Genomic DNA, 22,561 nt, shown 5'->3' on the forward strand with positions numbered 1-22,561 from the left:
GTTTGCCATAAGTCCTAGCTTGGCAGGAGGACAATGTGCAAATCAAATTGGCTTGTGCCCTTGTTCACTCTCACATTATGACGATTTTCACAGCAAAAAACTCTTTATGGACAGGAATAAATAACTCCCAGTATGGTAGAGACAGCATTTTTTTCTGGAAGATGAAGAAAGAGGAGCTAATCATGATTGTTTCTCTTCCTGCATTTCTCTCATCACACAGAAATATTATCTCCTTGATTACTTTTAATCAATAAATAGGAGATACAGTGGATTTTGTTTTTACCTTGATCTTCAAACCATTCTCCTTCCTTTTCACTTTCATAAGGCTCCAGACAATCCCTTTGATGTAAAATGAAGCTGGTATTCAAGTATTCTGAAACTTGTAAGTAGAACTTCAATGTTTCAGTTTTCAAGGAGCCGAATTTGACCTGGATTGGTCACAGTCAGACTTTTCCGTCTTCTAGAACTTATCTGGAGAACAGTGTTAAATACACTCAGTTTATTTCCTAATGGAGAGTGTCTCAGCACAGGAATCTCTGATGTTATAATTAGTGCTTTTGTTGGCAGTTTCAATAGAGAGACCAAAGCCGTAGAGAAAAAGAAACCTCTACCTTAGCAGCAGTGATCCACTTACCTGTGGGACACTCAGCTTTCCAGAAGAGATGAGATGGGCTTTGCTCGGAAGTACCGAATACTTGGGTATCCATGTGGTATCTGAATCCAGGGGCAGACCACCTGCTATTCAACACTACCAAACTTGCTTTCTCTGTACAATGAAGAGAAATGCGAGCTGGATTCAGGCTGCCCTCTACAGCTATAACATAGAAGTGTTTCCATGCATTGGAGAACTTGCCATGATCACAAGACAGTAGCTCTTTGTGCAGTCAGCACTTACAGCAACCAGGAAGACTGAAATTAGGCAAACATTATTCCAGTGGCAGTCCAGATGGCCACAGAGCTGGATGTCATAGAGCTGCATTGCCCCTCTAGGGGTTCAGCCAGTGACTGAGGGCATGGATAGTCTCTCTCTATGTGCCCAGATGCAACCTGGCTGCTGCTGCATTCAGCCTCAGGGGCCTCTTTCCAAAGGGGAAGTCAGTATTTGGGACCAAGGAGGTGTTCTGTAGAGAGGATGGTTACCGAAATCTACCCTTGTCTTTAGCTCAGGCTTAGATTTATTTTATAACTTTGATCGTTTGGACATCTCCATTAAATTCCTTAAATAAGACAGGATGAACATAGGCTGGAACAATACACTCTGAAAAACCCTGCCAAACCAGACAGCTGTTGTTTTGAAGTGATACACCTGATATTGATCAACCCTTAATCATAGTATCATAGAATGTTTTGGGTTGGAAGGGACCTTTAAAATAATTTACTTACAAACAGCATATCATGGGGCAGGGACATCTCCCACAAGCTCAGGCTGCCCATGGCTTGGCCTTCAATACCTCCAGGGAGGTATTGTGAGCTTTTCTGGGCAGCCTGTGCCAAGGCCTCACCACCCCGAGTAAAGAATTCAAATATCTAAACTAAATCTACCCTCTTCTCATTTAAAATCATTGCCCTTTGTCACTACAGCCCTCGTAGAAAGTCCTTCTCCTGCTGTCTTGTAAGCCTCCTGCAAGTACTGGAAGGCTGCTGTGAGGTCTTCTTGGAGTCTTCTCTTCTCCAGGCAGAACAACCCCAGCTCTCTCAGTTTATCTTCATAGGACAGGTGCTCCAGCCCTCTGGTCGTCCTTGTGGATGTCAGAATCCAAGACCCTTCTTCAATATATTAGCCACTTCATCATTAGTGACTTCAAGGGAAATCAGCAATGAGTATTTCCACTAAAGAAGTCTAAAATCTGTGCATTTTCCTTCACACAGGAACATTGTTATCATCCCTTCTTACACACAATAGCAAAGTAGGACAGAGTGGGAAGGTGCAGGTGTTAGTCTTTTCTTCATGCCATTCACTGGAGAGCTTGAATTTATCCATTTTCATACTTCCTGACATATTAAGATAAAGCCAACATCAGCTGTTGAAAATGGTTGTTCTTTGACAAAAAATGAGTCATTTGTGGCTGAGAAGAGTACAATTATCTTTTAAATTATTTCTCCAAACAACAAGTATGCACAGAAGCAGTACTGATTTTTCCGTTCTGTGTTTTGCTCTCTTCTCTTTGCTTTGTTTCAATATACACAGCTCAGGGCCGATAACACGCATTCACAATTTTTACAGCAGTTCATGCAATTTGTGGAACATCAACATGTTTTTTGGCTTAGGTCCTGTTAGAGAGCTTCAATAGGAAGTTCAGAAAATGTCTTTCCTTCACATAAGCCCCAGAGGAAGGTTTTCATTCATCGTTTGAGATGAGTCTATCACTATTGCACTTCAAGTTGTGAACATTAGTCTTTATGCAGTAAGTTTGGTTTACAATGCTGTCTTTACTAAAGACAACCTGTAAGCAAACAGACCTCAGTTCTGGGTGGTTTGATCTCCTAGGTCCAGTTTAAGCTTTGATAAGAGCATCTGGATATGTCCCAATATTTATGCCTATAACAAAAAATCCAACTTCATTTAAAACATGAAAAAACTTTTTGGTTCCACAGCAAAACAGTAAAATAATCAAATATTTGTGAGCTGACTTCTATTTCTTGATATATTAAAATAAAATTGAAATAATTTTGGATCAGCATAAGTTGGCTTCAGAATGGCTTACCAGATCTGCATGTAAAGAAGGTTTCCTATCAAGCCTTTCACACCTTTTGTAAATGTAGCCTTTTTGTGTAGCTGATTCTATTTTTTTAAATTCATTTCGAATTTCAGCCATCTTCAAAAACTTTATTTCTGAGTGAATAAATTGTTTTCCTTAAAAGTTCACCTAGCTCTGTGTTAGCTGGTCACCACAGTGACCTGTGTTAGCATTCACCACAGTTGATTGTTCGATCACATTCACTATTTCTGAGTACAGGCCAGCTAAGTTTTGAATGCAAACACACACCTTATAGCTTCAAAGAATTTTCTCTGAATAAGATTTGATGCTATTACTGTCAAACTTCACTGTGAAATGAAGCTGTTACTGAACCCAGAGATCAATTAAACATCTATATGGATTTTCAGTGCTACAGCAGTATGAATGGAATTAAGCCAAAATTGGCTTTACTGGGATCTGCCAGTTCTAAATAAAACTTGTAACAGGAAAATCCCTACTGCACACTGCATCAACTGATAAGTCAATCAACTGAATTTGCAAGAAACTCAATAAAAACATAAATGTCTCCCTGGGTTCTTACCAGCTTCTCTTGACAAGAGACTCTTAATACTTAATATCTTTAACCTTCACTATAGCCCCTACATTTTCTGTGATATGATGTCAATGGGACAAAGATATTTAAAATAAATATGGGTAGGATTTGAAGACTTTTTTTCTGATTACTTTGTATGATGAGTAAGTAGGGAACAAGAAACTTGACTACAAATCTAGATAAGATATCTTTGGGTAAAATTGTTAACTAGAACACTCATTTAAAAGGGATCCATGCTTGAGAAAATGAGGAACAATATATATTCACTCTCCAAGCTGACTGATTCTGGCTCTTAGAAGTCTTCAGAAAGAGGCAAGTTGAACATTCAGATTAGACTGGTTTGTGTGGCAACTGGAACTCCTCATGGATGCTGTAGGAGAAGACTCTGGGTTCCTCAACATCTTAGTTGAGCAAATAGTTGACAGTCAGCAAAAAATATCATAATTTGAGTCACATCACAAAGCTACATAACACTAAAACAGTTTACTGAAGGGACAGAAATATATGTCTTCCGTGATCTTTCCAACTTTCTGAAATTCAAGACTCAAATATTTCCTAGCCTAAGTTACTTAAGTACTTCCAACAGATTCCTAAACTGATTTTGTGTTGAAATAGAAGCCAAAGACTTGAGAAAGCACCAGGAGCAGGCAATCTATTTAAACCACCCAGCTGTATAACCCCCATTGAAACCCATGGCTATGTCCAGACTACTTGTAACAGTGCTCTGCTTTCCACAGTTTTCCTTTATGAGCAGACACCTCAAAGGCAGGCAGTCTGAGAGTCTAGTACTCTCATTGTGCAGTTCTTGGATGCATAGGAATTTAGCTTTGTGAGCTTTTAGCTTTGGTTTTCCAAGGTTATACAAGGGGTGGGCATTAATCTGCAAATCTAGAAATATCCTTGAAAACTGTATCCCTCATACTAAATTTATTCTCTACAAAGAGGAGATTCTTCCCTTTATACTTGCAGTATCATAAATGGATGTAATATTATTGAGAAAGCATACAGCTTGTATAGTGACAGGGCAACACAGAATGGAAAAGCTAGATTAAAAAAAAAAAAGTAAAAAAGATACCAATTTGTACCCAAACAACATTATAGATTCTTTTTTTAGCAAAAATTAATTTATCTCCTAGATGAGATAAACAGGTTTTTTTTTTTTATCTCATTTATAACTAATTTGAGAGTTTCTGCATAGTTCTTTGTATGATGCAGAGAAACCTCATGATTCTCTGCATCTTTCAATCTATTAAAAAAAAAAAAAAAAAAAAAAAAAAAGAGGAAATCTAATCTTTCTAGCACCTTCCTTATCTCCCAGTTTGGTTTGGACACAAGATTCATCAATGCAAGCACTCCTGGAATTAAGATGTTGACAATTTGTATTGTATTTTCCTGTTACCAATTAACACATTATAAAGTCAAACACAATTCCCTCGAGTCCAACCCCCCCACTGTCTGGTTCCTCATCTCTGCATCATAAAATATTACCATTGGTTCATTATGGCTGTCTCTTACTAGTCTATTTTCGTGCAGGTTATTTAGGGACATCCCAAGTCTTCGATGGATCTGATTTAGCCCCAGCTTCACCAGTGAAAAGTCTAAGTGCCAGGGAGGGTTTTTTTTTTTTTTTTTTTTTTTTTTTTCACACTTAACAGCATGAAACATGCAATTTTCATCAAACCTAATTCAAAAGGAAATGCAAAATATGCCCATTACCAAACATCTTCAATCTGTGAAGGTATGTTCAATTTCACAAGAAAAGGGGCCGACATCCATAAGACTTTGAATGAGTATCCAGACTAGCAGTGATTCTCAGCAAACAAATTACGCCACTATAAGACAATCAGAATTACATTTTTTAAGTAGTTTGTGGATTTCTCTGCTTTAGAAGATTCTAAAGTCCCTTATAACTGGTACTTTAAAGTATTTAACACCATACATTCAGTTACTTTTGTAGGAGCACATAGGAGCAGCTGAATTTTAAAGACCTCTCTCAGACACATGGGAACAAACTAGCCTGTGGAAATAATTATTAAATATTGGTTCAAACAAACATTTAATGTGAAATAATAGAACACTGGCTATTAATATTTAATGCAAAGACATGTCATTTTGACTGATGTCAGCAAAACCATGAGAAGGCACAGAACGACCAAGGAGAAAATTCATTTAGCTATATTTAGATCCCCTCAAAATGACAGAAACTCCCATTAACTTCAGTAGTGCCAAGATTTCGTGCAGAGCTCCTAAATTTAGTACAGAACTTGAAACATTCATAATTAGCAAAACAGGAGTTCTGAATTGGTGAGAATTGTTTTATTTATCTGCCTGCTCACTCTTATTCCCCTGTAATTTGAACAATCACTCATTAGTGGAATCGTTCATCTATTTCCCAAATTATTTTCTTTAATATTGAGAGTCTTCTGAGGGAAGATTCCCCAAGGCTTGTATTCTGATGTGATTTTAGCATTCTTCTTGAATCGATACATGGTAAGTCTCCTTCAAAAACGTTCCAATTCTCAAACAGCTGACTACAGTCTCTTTCCTGCACCAAAGTAGAGAAAAAGACATCCATCGTTTGTCAGTGTGAGAAAAATGTAGATCTACATTTTCATTCATTCATGTCTGGCTTCCACCCAAATGTAAGAAGGGATTTTTTGTTTCCTCCTTCAACTGTAAACCAGAAAGAACTTGTATCTTCTTCCTCTTGAAAAGGCAGCTGTTGGGCAAATGTTTTCATAAAGAATAATGCTTGTGCATGCTCTGCAGTCAGCTAATCTGCACAACTGCAAACTGTGAATTGTGCAGAACTGGATCTCTATCAGCTAACCTCTTGCAGGCAAAACTGTTAGCTTCAATGAAGAAAGCACAAACACAAGCATTAAACCTGCTGACAGGCCTGTATGTAATTTCACCTTCTTTGGGGATTTTTGTGGGGAGGAAAAGAATTCAATATGAGGACCATGAATGAGTCGCTGAATCTTTGTGGTTTCGGGGTCAAGCCAAACCATATGAAAAGCCGAATAGGTAACTGTGGTAAGTACTAATATGCTAAACCTAATGCAGGCATATAAACCTAAAGAGATGCTCAAAGGGCAAATACTCTTACTTTGTGGATAGGGGTCTTTAATAGTAGAGTTGTGATGGTTCCTTATGGCTGTCAGTATTACAGTGGTAGTGATCTCTATTAACTGAGTGCATCCTTGCTGACCATACTGGAAGTGAACGAAGCCATTGGTGGAATACATACAAGCCACGTATAAAAATTGAAAGCATATGCACACACAAATTTTGAATCAGCAGTGTACCCTAGATACCAAGGTGGCTAAAAATATTCTTTGTTACATTAGGCAAAATGTTGACACCAGGCCAAGAGAGGTGATCCTTCCATTCTATTCAGCATTGGAGAGGCCAGCTCTTTAGTGATGGGTCTACTTTTGGGCCTCCAGGTGCAAGGAAGTCCTGGACATACCTGAGAGAGTCCAACACAGGGTCACCAAGATGATCAAGGGCCTGGAGCACCTCTTCTATGAGAAGAGGCTGACAGAGCCAGGACTCCCTGGAGGAGAGGAGGCTTGAAATAGAAGATTGCCCATAGAGTTCTGTCTCTGACAATGTCTAGTAATGGGAAACTTGAAGAATATGTGTGAGAAGGATGCAAGACTAGCTGATGATTCTATACTTCTGCTATCTCTCTCTGACTAATATTCCTGAATTTATCTTAACTTCTCCATGTCCAGAAAATAGATGTTTAGAGATCTGTGGAGTAGAAAGTTGTATATTATCAGTTGTTTATTCATTCTCTGGCAATATACTGAATCTGATTGCACTGATATTTTATCCTCATGGAACACTCCTATGGTAGGATTCCACAGTTTAATATATTCCACATGGAAGAGAAATTCTTTTTGCCTCGACTCTGCTTCTTGGTAACACCATCATTTTCTGAAAACCTTGAAAGTTGTACCACATCTCAAACTAGTTCTTTGTCATAACAAAGACAGTAAGTGACTGCCAAATGGCATACAGCTTGATATCGAACCAGTTTCATCCTCATTCCAATTTAATGCCTGGCTTCCACCAAGATTCACTTAATCTGGGGTATCATGTGTGAGCAAAATAGAGCTTGATAGAGAACTATCCCATAAATAACTGAGGTTTCCTTACATTGCTGTTCACTGTGCCTGCCTACTTTGGGTGTTCAGAAGCTGCTGAATGACTGCTTCCTTTGCCATGGTAAGCCAAGAAGAGGAGCCTGTGGCAAGGTCTGCCATATGCTGGTGGGGAAAACAAGGCTTCCAGAGTTCCTTTTTTCCTTCACTTGCCACCCATCAACCCCACATTTTAGAGAGCAGCAAACATTTCTTTTTATGGCAAAGTGATAAAGCAGATATACCATCCTGTCCTTCTCCATTTGCTTCTAGAATAACCTAGAAGGAGTAACAAATCTTTGCTTGTGTGAGAGAGCCATGCATTCATCTGGAGAAGAGGAGGCTCAGGGGTGACCTCATTGCACTGTACAATTTCCTGAAGGGAGGTTGTGGTGCAAAAGGGTCTGGCCTCTTCTCCCAGGCAAATAGGAGGACCCGAGGAAACGGCCAGAAGTTATACCAGAGGAGGTTTAGGTTGGATATTAGGAGAAACTTTTTCTCTCAAAGGATGGTCAGGCTCTGGAATGGCCTGCCCAGGGAGGTGGTGGAGTCACCGTCCCTGGTAGTGTTCAAGAGGCGCCTGGATGAGGAGCTATGAGATATGGTTTAGTAGCTTGTGGTACTAATAGGAATGGGAGGGTGGTTGGACTAGATGATCTTGCAGGTCGTTTCCAACCTTGTGATTCTGTGATTCTGTGATTCTGTGACCGTATTAAAGAGAACTCAGCAGTGATTCCTATTTGGGGTGACTAGAAAGAACTAAATTTGATGGCAACGTCTCTATTCTGTCCTTAGCTCGAACCAGGATGATTGGATAGGGACAAAGTTGGATGTAATTTTAGGTCCAGCTTTTCCTCTCCTATGAAATTTGAGTTCATGTGGACACCAAAAGTGATGTGACCTGACCTTGTGGTTAGTGGCTTTCTGCTGTGGTGGGTCCGGACCCTTACTAGCTTCAGAACCAATGGAAAGGCAGGGAAAAGATAGAGTGTATGTTTATGATGCAGACTGTCATTTTCTGGAAATGCAGCTCTCTCTACCTGTGGCCATGCTAAGCAGTTCAGGGACTATATCACAGAATTGTAGAATCACAGAATTGTAGGGGTTGGAAGGGACCCCCAGAGATCGTTGAGTCCAACCCCCCCATATGAGTCCAGTACGCATCTGGCTTCTTTGCTAAGAAATCAGAGGCAGCATTTACCCATAGATGACTGTTCATGAGTAGAATACATTACCACTCACCCCGCAGAAGAGTGTGGAACAGGTTTCTTAGTGGTTGTGCAAGTCTTGTATAAATTTTGATCTAGGTAGGATTGCCTGGAATACTGTGAAGACTGTAAAGACTTTTCAAGGAAAGCTAGAGGAATATCCTTGCCTGTTTTTAAGGTTTGTCTGCTTGCTCACTTGGCCCAAGGACATAATCTCAAGCAGTTTTGGGTTACCAGCGAGCCTCACAAGTGCCTTTCAGGGGGAATCTCCCACCAAGATGAAAGGAGCACATCGCTCCTTTAGGATCGATTGCTGGCACATCCTCACCTGTGAATCATGTACAGGTGTTTTCTTCAGAGGTACTGGTTCCTTCAGACCAAACTTGTGTTGGGCAGTAAAAGAGTGGACAGGCCACAGCCTTGTGAAAGAGCTAAGACAGAAGATATGAAAGAAGAAGTCAAGCAATGCTCAGCTACTAAACCAGCAGCTTTAACCCTTAAGTAGGCGTACGATTCCAGTAATTATGTTCATATCTTAAACACTACTATGCAGAGCTCTCAATTCACTGACCAGTTCCAAGAAGGGAGCCTTCCTCTATGAATCTATTCCAGTTCTGCTTTTGGATCTCCTCAGCTGGTTTCCTAGAAAGCTCTGCAGAAGTGACTGAAAACAAAGATTTGGACAGTTATGATACTGTCATCTTGCCACAGATGGGCCAAATAGATATTATCTTACTCGTATCTGTCCTTTCAGTTGATTGATTTGTATCCCAAAAGCATTCCCACATCATTGCTGAAGACAGTTACCAAAAAGATGATGCAGTTAGATGACAGCTCTGACTCAAAAACAGCAATATGTTTCAGGCTTTGCACTTCTGTGAGATCTCAGACCTTTTCTGATTAAGCATCTGATACATTTGCCGTTGCTGGTGCTCTTATTGTTAGTGTGAGGCATCACACATCAAAGCATCTTTTCTCCTTTCTGCGGTTGCTATATATGCTGTTACTAAGTCAGTGTCTTGCTGCATAACCAAGTATCTCTTTGTGAGTGTACCTGGAATTCACATCCTACACCCAGAAGTTTGCTTTAGGAGTGAGCCTGGTGGACCAGAATGACTCCCCACATAAGGAGTTATGTACTGTAGAAGATTATACTGCAATGATGAATATCTCTGACATGCATGCAAGTTTTAACGATCCAATTGTACCAGCAGAGCCACACACAGACTCTGAAGTTTGCTTTCTGTCTTTAAAGAAGAAACAGCACAAATTACCCATTTTAGACTTGAGAACTCAGTTTACTTGGAGATCCCTTAATCTCTAGGTACATTTTGGAGCAACTGGAAATTTTTTTTGGAACTAAGCACGTGATGATAAGCATTCAGAACCGCAGACGAACATCTTACCTTCCTAAGATTTCAGCTGGAAAACTAAACAGCTGCTCTTTCCCTCTGTCCCTTATGTTTCTGTTAGTCCTTCCTAGTCCCCTAGAAGGTTAGCTCCACAACCTGCCTACCCTGCCAGCCCATGAACTCTTTCTCAGAAATGGCCCAGAGACTTCCTTGACTTACAAAACAATTCAACCTTCCAGCGCCAAGGAGAGTCTTTCATATGCTTCTACACGGGAAAAGAACACTCCAGTTGTTTCTTTTGCAGGAACATTTTTAGCAAAATGTCCTTTGAGTCCCCAGTACTCCTCAGGCCCAAGGAAAACTCACTAATGCATTCACCTTGTTCCTCTCCTCGGGAATGGAAAATGGTCTGCTGCTATCCATATATTACCCAGGAACTCATTGCCCTGCGAGGTGTGATTAGCTTTTTCCAAGGACAGAGAGCAGATGAAGAGATAAACTACTTGTTGGGTTCTTGCTGGGAGTTTCTGGAGAAATACTCTTCTCCCAACTACAGTTTCTCAGGTTTATTTTCTTTTTCTTTCTCATAATGTTTGAACAATAAATAAATAAATAGATAAAATGAATTAAAGGCATTTGGGCTGCTGTGCTTTCTATATAGAGTTGATGGAAAAATTCACTGTTACCAAACCTGAACAGTGGAGATAAATATTCTTCTGCAACCTTTAGTAGGAGTAAATATATATCCCATATACAGGACAGGATATAGGAAGGGGAGCAAGGAGGACCCGGGGAACTACAGGCCGGTGAGTCTCACCTCCGTGCCTGGGAAGATCATGGAACAGATCCTCCTGGACAACATGCTCGATCACATAAAGAATGAGCATGCCAAGACAGCCAGCACGGCTTCACCAAAGGAAGGTCATGCCTAACTAATCTTGTGGCCTTCTATGATGGAGTGACGGCATTGGTGGACGAAGGGAAGGCGACCGATGTCATTTACCTGGACCTGAGCAAGGCCTTTGACATGGTCCCCCACCACATCCTCATCTCCAAATTGGAGGGAAGTGGATTTGATGGGTGGACGACCCGATGGATAAGCAATTGGTTGAAAGGCCGCAGACAGAGGGTGGTGGTCAATGGCTCTATGTCCAGGTGGAGGCCTGGTAACAAGTGGTGTCCCCAAGGGTCTGTCTTGGGACCGGTGCTCTTTAACATCTTTATTAATTACAACGATGAGGGAATTGAGTGCACCCTCAGCAAGTTTGCTGACAACACCAAGCTGAGTGGTGCGGTTGATACGGTGGAAGGAAGGGATGCCATTCAGAGGGACCTCGACAGGCTGGAAAGCTGGGCTCGGGTGAACCTAATGAGGTTCAACACGGCAAAGTGCAAGGTTTTGCATTTGGGCCGGAAGAACCCCAGGCACCCGTACAGGCTGGGAGGAGTGGTCCTTGAGAGCAGCTCGGCAGAGAAGGACCTGGGGGTCCTGATGGACGAGAGACTTAACATGAGCCAGCAGTGCGCTCTGGCAGCTCGAAAGGCAAATGGGATCCTGGGCTCCATCAGGAGAGGGGTGGTCAGCAGGGACAGGGAGGTGATTGTCCCTCTCTACTCCCATCTGGAGTACTGTGTCCAGGTGTGGAGCCCTCAGTACAAGAAAGACATGGAGATTTTGGAAAGGGTCCAGAGGAGGGCGACTAAGATGATCAGGGGGCTGGAGCACCTCCCCTATGAGGACAGGCTGAGGGAGTTGGGCTTGTTCAGCCTGGAGAAGAGAAGGCTGCGGGGTGACCTCATTGCAGCCTATCAATACCTGAAGGGAACCTATACCCAGGAGGGGAGTAAACTCTTCAAAAGGGCTGACAATAGCAGGACTAGGGGAAATGGATCCAAGTTGAAGGAGGGAAGATTTAGGTTGGATGTTAGGGGGAAGTTCTTTACAAGGAGAGTGGTTAGGCCCTGGAATGGGCTGCCCAGGGAGGTTGTGGATGCCCCGTCCTTGGACGTGTTCAAGGCCAGGTTGGACGGGGTCCTGGGCAACCTGATCTAAATGTGCATGTTTGGTGGCCCTGCTAGGCAGGGGGGTTGGAGCTACATGATCCTTGAGGTCCCTTCCAACCCGGGTGATTCTGTGATTCTGTGAGTTGTGTTTTGGGTAAAGCTTTCTCTCCCCTCCCCTCCCCTCCCCTCCCCTCCCCTCCCCTCCCCTCCCCTCCCCTCCCCTCCCCTCCCCTCCTCCCCTCCCCTCCCCTCCCCTCCCCTCCCCTCCCCTCCCCTCCCCTCCCCTCCCCCTCCCCTCCCCTCCCCTCCCCTCCCCTCCCCTCCCCTCCCCTCCCCTCCCCTCCCCTTCCCTCCCTTCCCTTCCTTCCCTTCCCTTCCCTTCCCTTCCCTTCCTTCCTTCCTTCCCTTCCTTCCTTCCCTTCCCTTCCCTTCCCTTCCCTTCCCTTCCCTTCCCTTCCCTTCCCTTCCCTTCCCTTCCCTTCCCTTCCCTTCCCTTCCCTTCCCTTCCCTTCCCTTCCCTTCCCTTCCCTTCCCTTCCCTTCCCTTCCCTTCCCTTCCCTTCCCTTCCCTTCCCTTCCCTTCCCTTCCCTTCCTCCTTCCCTTCCCGCTGAAGACTTTCTGTTTTCAGTCTCTATATGTCTGAACAGTTGCTCTTAAATTCCACTTTCTCCACACAACTTGTAACCTTCCAGTTTTGAGGCTCTGCTGCTGACTTACAATTACTCTATGTCTGAGGTTACTCTTGAAGGTCACTGGGTAACACCTGCTCATATGCATTGCAAATGCATACCTATTAGGTAGCATTAACTAGCAATCACTTCATTGGTTCCCTTCTGGTTGTTCTGACTCTCTAGTTGTTCTGGCTGCAATTTACACTGCCAAGTTGCCCACATGAAGCCCTTCATTGATGAGAGACTTCCTGTAAACTTCTGTATCTCTCCTTAATCAGCTTCTCCAAAGGTCCAAAGCATCAGGTTGAAGCTTCTCCAAAATGATTCTGAAGACTAAATTTGTTGATTCACAACTTCCATCACATTTAAAAGCTAATACATTGCTCTCATTTTCCAACCAGGAGATCAGATGTTGTCCTAGCACAAATTTATACTCCAAATAAATCTCAAAATCTATGTTAGAACACGAAATTTCTTGACTAGCAGTGACTTTAGAAGTTGGAGTGGAAATAACGGCTGTAGGGCTGTAGCGATTCCTATTTAAGAAAAATCTTACCACTGCTTGCTTTTGCATTTGATGCTCCAAGGAGCAGATGTGACTTTGTGCACTGCTGAGCCCTCCTGTGCCCTGCTGAGCCCCCTGCAGTATTGTGCTCTCCTAGGGGTATGAAGATGATATGAGAAATACTAAGATCAGACATACCTAATGTAGGGCCTATCTGTATGTAGAGAATTTCCTATTCATGTTCCACATTCAGAGCTGAGCCAAGCTCTGATATTTGTTTGTGAGCCATCTGTTGATGCAAATACCAAATCAGCATGCATAATTTGGGGGAATGTAATAGGTTAAGTTATTCATATCCATGTTTTACTTTGTTCCCATTTAAAACCTAACATTATTCTTTTGCATTAAAACTGTTATCAGATCGCTGGAGTTAATGAGCCAGAGAGACAAGAACACAGCAAATTTCTTCCACCGAGTTGGAAAAAAATGTAGTCATTAAAAGGAAAAGCATCACTTGTTACTCCATGAGTCTGAATGGTTATTTTTTTATTTATGGAGAAAGTGAGGAAAAAGACAACAGCTGGTAATTAGACCTGGAATTATATATCTCAGAAGGAAGGGTACAGTATTTTGAGATGCGTGTTATTTGAAACATTGGTTTGTTGTGGAAATATCTCTACTATTAGCACTTCTTTAAGCTCTCTTTGCAATCTCTGATATTGCCTAACATCACTGGAAGGAAAACTGTCCAGGCAGAAGATTCTGCTGCACCGGATTGTACAGATTTCTCTGCAGCTGTGAGCGATAAGTGTTCAGTATCCATTTCCAGCACGCATCAATGGGCATTTATGTGTGTATGGACCCATCCTAAATGAAACTACTCACCCATGGCAAAGAATATTTCATATGCTTATGCATAAATAGCATAATATGATGATTACACAGGCATGTAATTGGAATGGACTAAAAAAGCTCATTTTTTTTTCAGCTCTATATACAGCCATTTGCAGGTGGAAGTGATGGGTGAGTCTTTTCCTTGTGAGACAACCATCACCATTTCAACCTCACTGCACCCAGAGGTCCTACAGCTATCATGTGCACTGCCATGCAAGAGCTCATCTTCACCCTGGCAGTGACTCCGCTCATACATACATACCTGAAGACAAGTCTGTGTGAGGAGCATGGAGAACTAACTAGTTAAATTACTAGAATACCACTGGATTTTCAGCTTTCTGAAATTTGCCAAGATGTAGATTTTCCAAGATTTTCCAAGTTGTTCATTTTCTCAAAAATGGAAAAAAAAACCCAGCAAATGTTTATTTTCAGAGAGTATGTAAAAATATTGATATTAAACTCCAATAAGCAGTAAAAAAATATTTTAAATGAAAATTGCATTAATTTCTCCAAGTCATTTGTCTAATTTTCAGTATACCGCTATAAAAATACTGACCAAAATATAAAATTACTGTAAACATTTAAATTGTACTTGCAATTGGGCAGTTGTTGACTTGATCTAATATACTCTTTGAAAACTGAAGTCCTGAAATGAGGAAAGTCACATTGATTTATGAAGATGAGTTCTATTTAGTTCAAATAAGAGCATCCCAGAGAGTAGAAGGACAATAGGATTTAAAGGCTTGTCTCCATCAAGTGTAAAATCCAAAGCATTTTTGTTTAACAGTTTATTAAGCAAAACTGAGCTAATTTCTGCACATCTCTCCTTGGAAAGTTATACTGCTGAGCTCATTAGGCCTTCTCTCACATCAAAGATATGAAGAAATCAGCTCTGTTTGGGTCTTTTTCTGCTGCAGGGGATCTTAGCTGGGCAACTGGGATTCAGTAGTATTTTATTCATTTTAATACCTTGCTCTTAAAATTTAAAGGCATTTTAGAGAATCTGCTGTTCTCAGAACATTATGGGGAACAGACAACAGGCATTATAGCTATTTCTACAGAAGATATCTATTCAAATGGCTTTTAGCATCAGGGGACTTATTTTCCTTGAACTCACTCATATTTCATATAACCTCAAAAGAATGGGACATTGCTGTCTGATTCACAGAGGCAGCATCTGAACTTGTATTTGCATTTGCAAGCATGCAAAGGATTTATTTACTTGTGGCTTTTCAGTCTGGCATAAACTCTACCTTTATAAGAATAGATTTCATGTAATTGCATGAGCTAAAATAAACTCAAAGCATTTCAGAAGCAAATAATTATACTAGACTTTATAGAAGTACGCTCAGACTGGACCCAAGAACATAGTTTTCCTTCAGTGCTAATAATACTAATATAAAGGAAAGATGTACAACATGAGATTCTTGACATATGTATACATGAGCTAAAATGTTTGTCTTCTTTCTTTTTACAAATAAACGCAAACCTAAATCGTCACCAGATAGAGGTAATCTACTGTGTCAGTAATCAATGCTCGTAATTTACAAGATAAAGTTTATTACTGCAGTGGCTTGCAATTAGTAAATTAAATATAAGATGTCAGCTTGTAAGACAAAAGGGAGATTTTAACTGTCAGTGCAATTATATCATGTGAGCATATACTCTTGCTTTTATGCATGAAAACAAACAGGCCTCGTCCCTGTTTTTTTTCATTATGTCCTGAATTATTCCCAGAAACCTTCACTGTCATTAATCCTGTGGTCACAAATATCCCAGTAGGGCTGGAAGTTGGTTTTACACATACCCAGTTGAATGATTTCACTTTAATAGCCAGACCAAACTTCAAGAAAACCAATTAGAACAAACAAAACCTCATATATAACCTCAAATAATAAAACTTCTTTTAATGACAGTAAGCAATATTTACATAATTAACTGTCCAAGATGCCAAGATGTTCAGTTCTGCTTTCTCAGTTCCAAAAACAGGCACACCTATTGAGCTCAGTGGGATTTGTTGCTCTGTTATACTCGCAGGTCTAGAGGCAGCCTGACCTGTCCTATAAGCTGGTCAACTTGGATACTGATTCCTGTTTAGTTCAGTTCAACAACATATACATTCTGTGGACTATCCATCAATGTAAAATGTTAGGTAGACTTTCCTTCTTGTAGACAGTCAATAACGGCATATTTTCCAGCCTGCAGACAGACACTCATTCTAGACATGGTACTCTACTGATGTTTTTCCACCTGTATTTCAACATAGCTTTCCTGTTTTCTTACTTACTCATACATTCTTACTTTAGGGTTCCTAGACTTCTCAAGGTCTCCTTCCAAATTCTTATACTGTATAGTTAATTGTTTATATCTAAGTGTGTACATACACAATAATTTTACAAGGCTGCATCCCATCTTTCCATGCTCCTAATACATTAACATCTATTTAATTTTGACTATGCAGTTGGCAAATTTCTTTACTTATTTTCATTTGACTATCTTGAGGCTATAACGTACCAAAACCCAAAGCCATTTTCCCAATCTTCCCGTCAGATTTGGTGCATGAAAGAAAGGAAGGAAGGAAGGAAGGAAGGAAGGAAGGAAGGAAGGAAGGAAGGAAGGAAGGAAGGAAGGAAGGAAGGAAGGAAGGAAGGAAGGAAGGAAGGAAGGAAGGAAGGAAGGAAGGAAGGAAGGAAGGAAGGAAGGAAGGAAGGAAGGAAGGAAGGAGGGAAGGAGGGAAGGAGGGAAGGAGGGAAGGAGGGAAGGAGGGAAGGAGGGAAGGAGGGAAGGAAGGAAGGAAGGAAGGAAGGAAGGAAGGAAGGAAGGAAGGAAGGAAGGAAGGAAGGAAGGAAGGAAGGAAGGAAGGAAGGAAGGAAGGAAGGAAGGAAGGAAGGAAGGAAGGAAGGAAGGAAGGAAGGAAGGAAGGAAGGAAGGAAGGAAGGAAGGAAGGAAGGAAGGAAGGAGGGAAGGAGGGAAGGAGGGAAGGAGGGAAGGAGGGAAGGAGGGAAGGAGGGAAGGAGGGAAGGAGGGAAGGAAGGAAGGAAGGAAGGAAGGAAGGAAGGAAGGAAAGAAGGAAGGAAGGAAGGAAGGAAGGAAGGAAGGAAGGAAGGAAGGAAGGAAGGAAGGAAGGAAGGAAGGAAGGAAGGAAGAAGGAAGGAAGGAAGGAAGGAAGGAAGGAAGGAAGGAAGGAAGGAAGGAAGGAAGGAAGGAAGGAAGGAAGGAAGGAAGGAAGGAAGGAAGGAAGGAAGGAAGGAAGGAAGGAAGGAAGGAAGGAAGAAGAAGAAAGGAAGAAAGGAAGAAAGGAAGAAAGGAAGAAAGGAAGAAAGGAAGAAAGGAAGAAAGAAAGAAAGAAAGAAAGAAAGAAAGAAAGAAAGAAAGAAGAAAGAAAGAAAGAAAGAAAGAAAGAAAGAAAGAAAGAAAGAAAGAAAGAAAGAAAGAAAGAAAGAAAGAAAGAAAGAAAGAAAGAAAGAAGAAAGAAGAAAGAAAGGAAGAAAGAAAGAAAGAAAGAAAAAGGAAGGAAGGAAGGACTTAAATAATTGACAGCTGATAGTCATTCATTTTCTAACTTCAATGCGCTATCAATGTCTAAGAGAGGATGAAGAAGAATATTTGAAAAGAAAAGGAATCAGGTCCTAGTCTGTAAATGAATGGCTGCTTTTCATACAGATTGCAGCTCTTGGAAAGAAGACAGTTTTGTTATAAGCAGAGTTGCTCCAAGAAAAAGAAATCTGGGGAGTGCTTAGTAAACCATACTATTGCTTGGGTGAAATGTCACATGGCTGAGTCAAAATCAGACTACTGTGATCCCAATTAGGCAGTTATGCTACATTATTTATTAACTGCCAGTGTTAATTTTCATACTAACTACCATTGGACCATTGTTTATTAAAAGATAATTTCTACAAAAAACAAACAAATCTATCCTACCTTTCAATTGGTAGATGTTTAATATATTTAATTAGTGGATTTGAATGTCAAGGAAGAATCTGAATGTCTGAAAAGACTAGGAGCCTTTTCTTTCTACCCACAACTTTTTGTTACGTTACACTACTGAGAATGGGTACAGAAAAGTGACAGAACAGTGGTGCCTTAGTTCCTGCATTAAATTATTGGTTATGCCTAATCATGGGTAAAAACTTCCAAGGAAATGGAGGACTGAGTCTGAGGCAAAGATTTCGGTTTCAGCCCTGAGGAATATGAAGAATTTCTGATGGAGAGAAATATTAAGAGCAGGGTTTCTTCAATTTATTATTCTCAGGACTGTGGGGAAATAAAACATTTTAATTGTGTCTGAAAATCTGTTTGCAAACTGCTGACCCAGAAGGAAAGCCTTGGAAATCATTTGTTATAGGCTTCTTAGTGAGCTACTGAGTGAGCTGTCATGCGGCAGAGCCGCCCAGACATCTTCTGCTGCTGGCAAGACAATTAGGTGCAAATATCATCTGGAAACTAAAATCTGATGAAAAGCTACTGCAATATTCAGCACTGGAATCTATGAGAAGCAAAGTTTGTCAATAAAGCAAGAAGTAAACAGCATGAGGTACACCTAGGCTGCTGGGCCTGTTTTTTGTCAATCTGTAGACGCATGCTAGTCCCCAGGAGGAGGGTGGTGAGGGAAGCTTTACAGCTCTTGTGTGCTAATGGAACAGAAAAAAACATACTGGCTCTGAAATAATAATTCTAGATAGCCCAAGTTCTTGTATGGCTCTTTTCCAAGACTTTGTAAGCACCAACTACAAATAAAAATATATGCCTCTATGCTCTGACAGAAACTCTATAAGGCGAACTGGGGAAATATAAAACCATTATAATTTTCAGAAGATGAAATATGTATTTGTTTTCTTCTTGTTAGAAATGCACACTATTCTGTAACAGTGGGAAAGACAAGTGCTTGCTTTTGGTTGCTAGATGGACTGAAGTGCAATACCTTCTTACGTGCCCTTCTTACGTGCCTTCTGTGATTCTGTAGCAAAGTTTGCATGCACATAGAGTGAGAACAGCAGTGTGAGTAGAAAGTAACCTTTTTACATGATATATCTAAAGAGTGCTCTGCCAGCCATGGGTGAGAATGTGTGAGGACACTGACAACTACAGCCTAAGGCAGAGTGAGGTCTTCTTATGAGCTTCTGAGATTGTGGCAACAGCCATGTCTACTTCAATTCCAGTCCATTCTGTTGATTGATGCTGAAGTAAGAGCAGCATCGTGATCTCATTTTGCCACAGCCTTTCCAAAGCTCACTTGGGTGTGAATGATGCAGGAGTGGATCCTGTGGTCTCTATAGCATTTGATCAAGGAGGATCTCCTCTGCTGGAGAAGATGCAGCAGAGTGTGAGGGCCCCTTCTGCACGTTCTTCCTGGATGAGCTGCCTGCCTGCAACCATACCTGGGTATGAGTGCTAAGTATTACCTAAAAAGATTACTTTCCAGCCTCTTGCTTCTCTTTCTCCCTCCAGTGAGATGGCTAAAAGTTTGTGTTGGAGCTGGGTGGAGCAAGTCATTGCAGACACAGAAGGCATCTCAGTGTGGCACAAATGCACCTTTTCTGAGCACAGAATCCTCACAAGCTCTTTCCAAGGTACTTGCATGCAGAAGATTCTTAGTCTGGAAATTTTAAAAGAATAAATACCGAAGCTTCCACAACACCCTAAGCTCCATCAGAAATCTTACATGTCATATGTCTCCCTGCAAATTGTACCTTTCAAACTTCCTTCACCATTGAAAAGTTTCAGTACTGGAGATGCTAGCATAAGAGAGCTCTTATATTTCTGTCCAAGCTAAAATGTGAAGACAATGTGCAGCTTCAGGTTTAAGAGAAATATCTGCACACAGAAATAAAAGTTCTATTCAGAAAACAGAACTGAAATAGTCTCCCTAGTGTCAGCTGAGCATTATTCTATCTCTGAATTTCCTGCATGTGCATGCTGTATTACAGAATATATAGTCTAACAAAGGAGCCCAGCTCACAGACATCCCAGAGAATGGCATCTTGGTGTGCTTTTAACTACAAATCTCATTAAATAGTGCCATGGCTTAATGAGGATTCAGGTCAATATTCCATAACGTCAAAATAAAAACTTCAAAATTTCTATATTAATCTCATTCAGAAATGGGGCATTTCCTTTTGCGTCATTCAATGCAAAATCAAATAGCACATATTAACAAGCACTTATCCTATGCATTCTAACTTTCAGTAGCTCCAATGAGCACTAACATTGCACTGTGATGGGTTCACTGGAAAATTAGTCAATCCACTAGGAGATTTTACTATGACAAAATACACAGAACAGCTTCAGAAAGCTCAGCCCAGACTGCAGCGGTACGGCTGAGAGCTTCTCTCAGTGTGAAGGAGACTGCAGCAGAAGAATCTGCTGGGCAGCTTCCCTGGGGCACTGGATACAGAGCTGACAGATCTGATAAAGCAAGGATGCTTGCAGACCTGTATGCCTGCATCCCTGCTTCATTTGTCCATTTTGGAATCATTCTGAACATAAGGCTCCTGTTCTAGAAAGCCTTCAGACCACCGCTTTGGAGTCATCACTCAAGGGATGCTCTCAAGAGATACTGCACACCAAGTATCCATGCAACCACATTGCTTCACACAAATCACTGACTTCTACTTTCACTGCTTGAGGAGGTCTATCTCCTTTCCCTCTGCAGTTATCCTCTGTTTTGATTTCTAACTTAAGACAGAAGAAGCTTTTTTTCCGAAATTGTATGGCATGCTCATTTTCCCCTGAGTTAGAATACATTTCTTCACCTCCATCCTCATCAGATCCCATAACAATTGCTGGTAAAATGCTCCACAGAACCTACCATGGCTGGTTCCCATGCAAGACATGTGGATGTTACAGAATTAGACGAAAGAAAGTAAACCGGGGCAGTTTAGCTGATAATGCTGTTTCCTTCTAAGGTTAGAGAACGTAGCTATGTGTCCTAATGAGAGAAGTCTCTCCTTTATCAAGGGAAAGCTATTTTTAACAGATTCTTTTAATTGACTTGCTGTAACTCCTCATGCAGGGCAGTGAATTTTGAATCATCTCAAAATGTTCTTCTTTGACTTCCTTCACCAAAAACAAAGAAAGAAAAAAGGAAAAAGAAAAACAAAACTCCAAACAGATCTCTTTAGAATTTCCATCCTTTTCACATGCTAAAATCAAAATTTAAAATGTGGACTTTGGCTTTAATGTTGACATGGATCACTATAGCATACTGCAGAAATGAAAGGAATTTAGAAAAGAGGAGTCTATCTTTTTAAATTTACTGTGTTTACTGCCCCTCTTGCTGTACCTGTGTGTGGATATGATGTGAGAGAGAAAAGGTCCCCAGAGGTACCAAATAAAATATGTCTAATTGTGTTGGACTCAATGACCTCTTGAGGCCCCTTCCAACTCCTGTAATTCTGTGATTCTGATTTCTATCACCTCGGTTTTGCAGTTTGAGCAGCAGTTTTCTTTATCAGTGCTTTTTGAGAAGGTTATGAATACATGAGACTTTCTGCAAATTGAAGTCTATCCATTTATCCAGTCTATCTTATATGGGGATACAAAGAGAGATAATGCTTATTCTTCATTTCTGAGGGTTTCTCTCAAGGGCCAACCAGAAACTGATGTTAAAGATACTTACTTATCACTCTGACCCCACACAGAATGCCTCCCAAATTGTTCATGCTACCTTAGAGAAGACAGACTTTTGCTTTAACCACGTATGCCAGGCTAGAAATGAAGATGGCAAGAATTAAGGCAGGGGCTGTCTGTCAGTTTTGTGTGGACGTGTTCTACTGGTATTGTGGGAGCTTCAGACATTGAAGTGCTTCCAAGCACTTCCAAGAAGCAGCATGCCTCACAGGGCTCCCTCTGGGACAGGTTGTTCCACATTATCTTCTCCTTGAGCTGAGACTTGAAGTTACATTTTAGCACCATACTATCAAGAAAGCATTTTTCTCTGTGTAAATTTAATCTCATGTTCGATTGATTGGAACTTAGTGAGAAAGCTATTTTCATTCTGATGCACAAAGGATTTACCTTGCAGCCTACAACAGAGCAATTAGTATTGCAAAGAGCTAGGTGCATAAATTTTACCCACTACGTACCAGGTACATATTAGCTGCATGGTTATGAGTTAGATGTGTTATAGATGTATATATACAGGAATCTTGTCCCCTGACAGTTACCAAATGTAATATTTTCCCTATGAAACAGTCAGATTAAGACAAACACAGTAAAATCAGAATAGCTCTGTCCTTGCATCACATTTAGCACAGATTATTTTCAGATATATTTTAACAATAAAAGTAGATGTCCTCAATTATGATATGAGTTTGTAATATATGCCAGTAAACAGAACAAATACCAGAGGACCATGCTGAGCAATCTGTTCTCTACAGAGAAGGACAGTAGTACATAATCAATTTAAGAGCTGAAGTTCATTAACTTTCCATAGGGCTCAGCTTCCCAACCCACAAAATCCCAAGATGATTTTGGTGAGGCT

This window comes from Tetrao urogallus (assembly GCF_951394365.1).
Source record: "Tetrao urogallus genome assembly, chromosome: 3".
Taxonomy (NCBI): Eukaryota; Metazoa; Chordata; class Aves; order Galliformes; family Phasianidae; genus Tetrao; species Tetrao urogallus.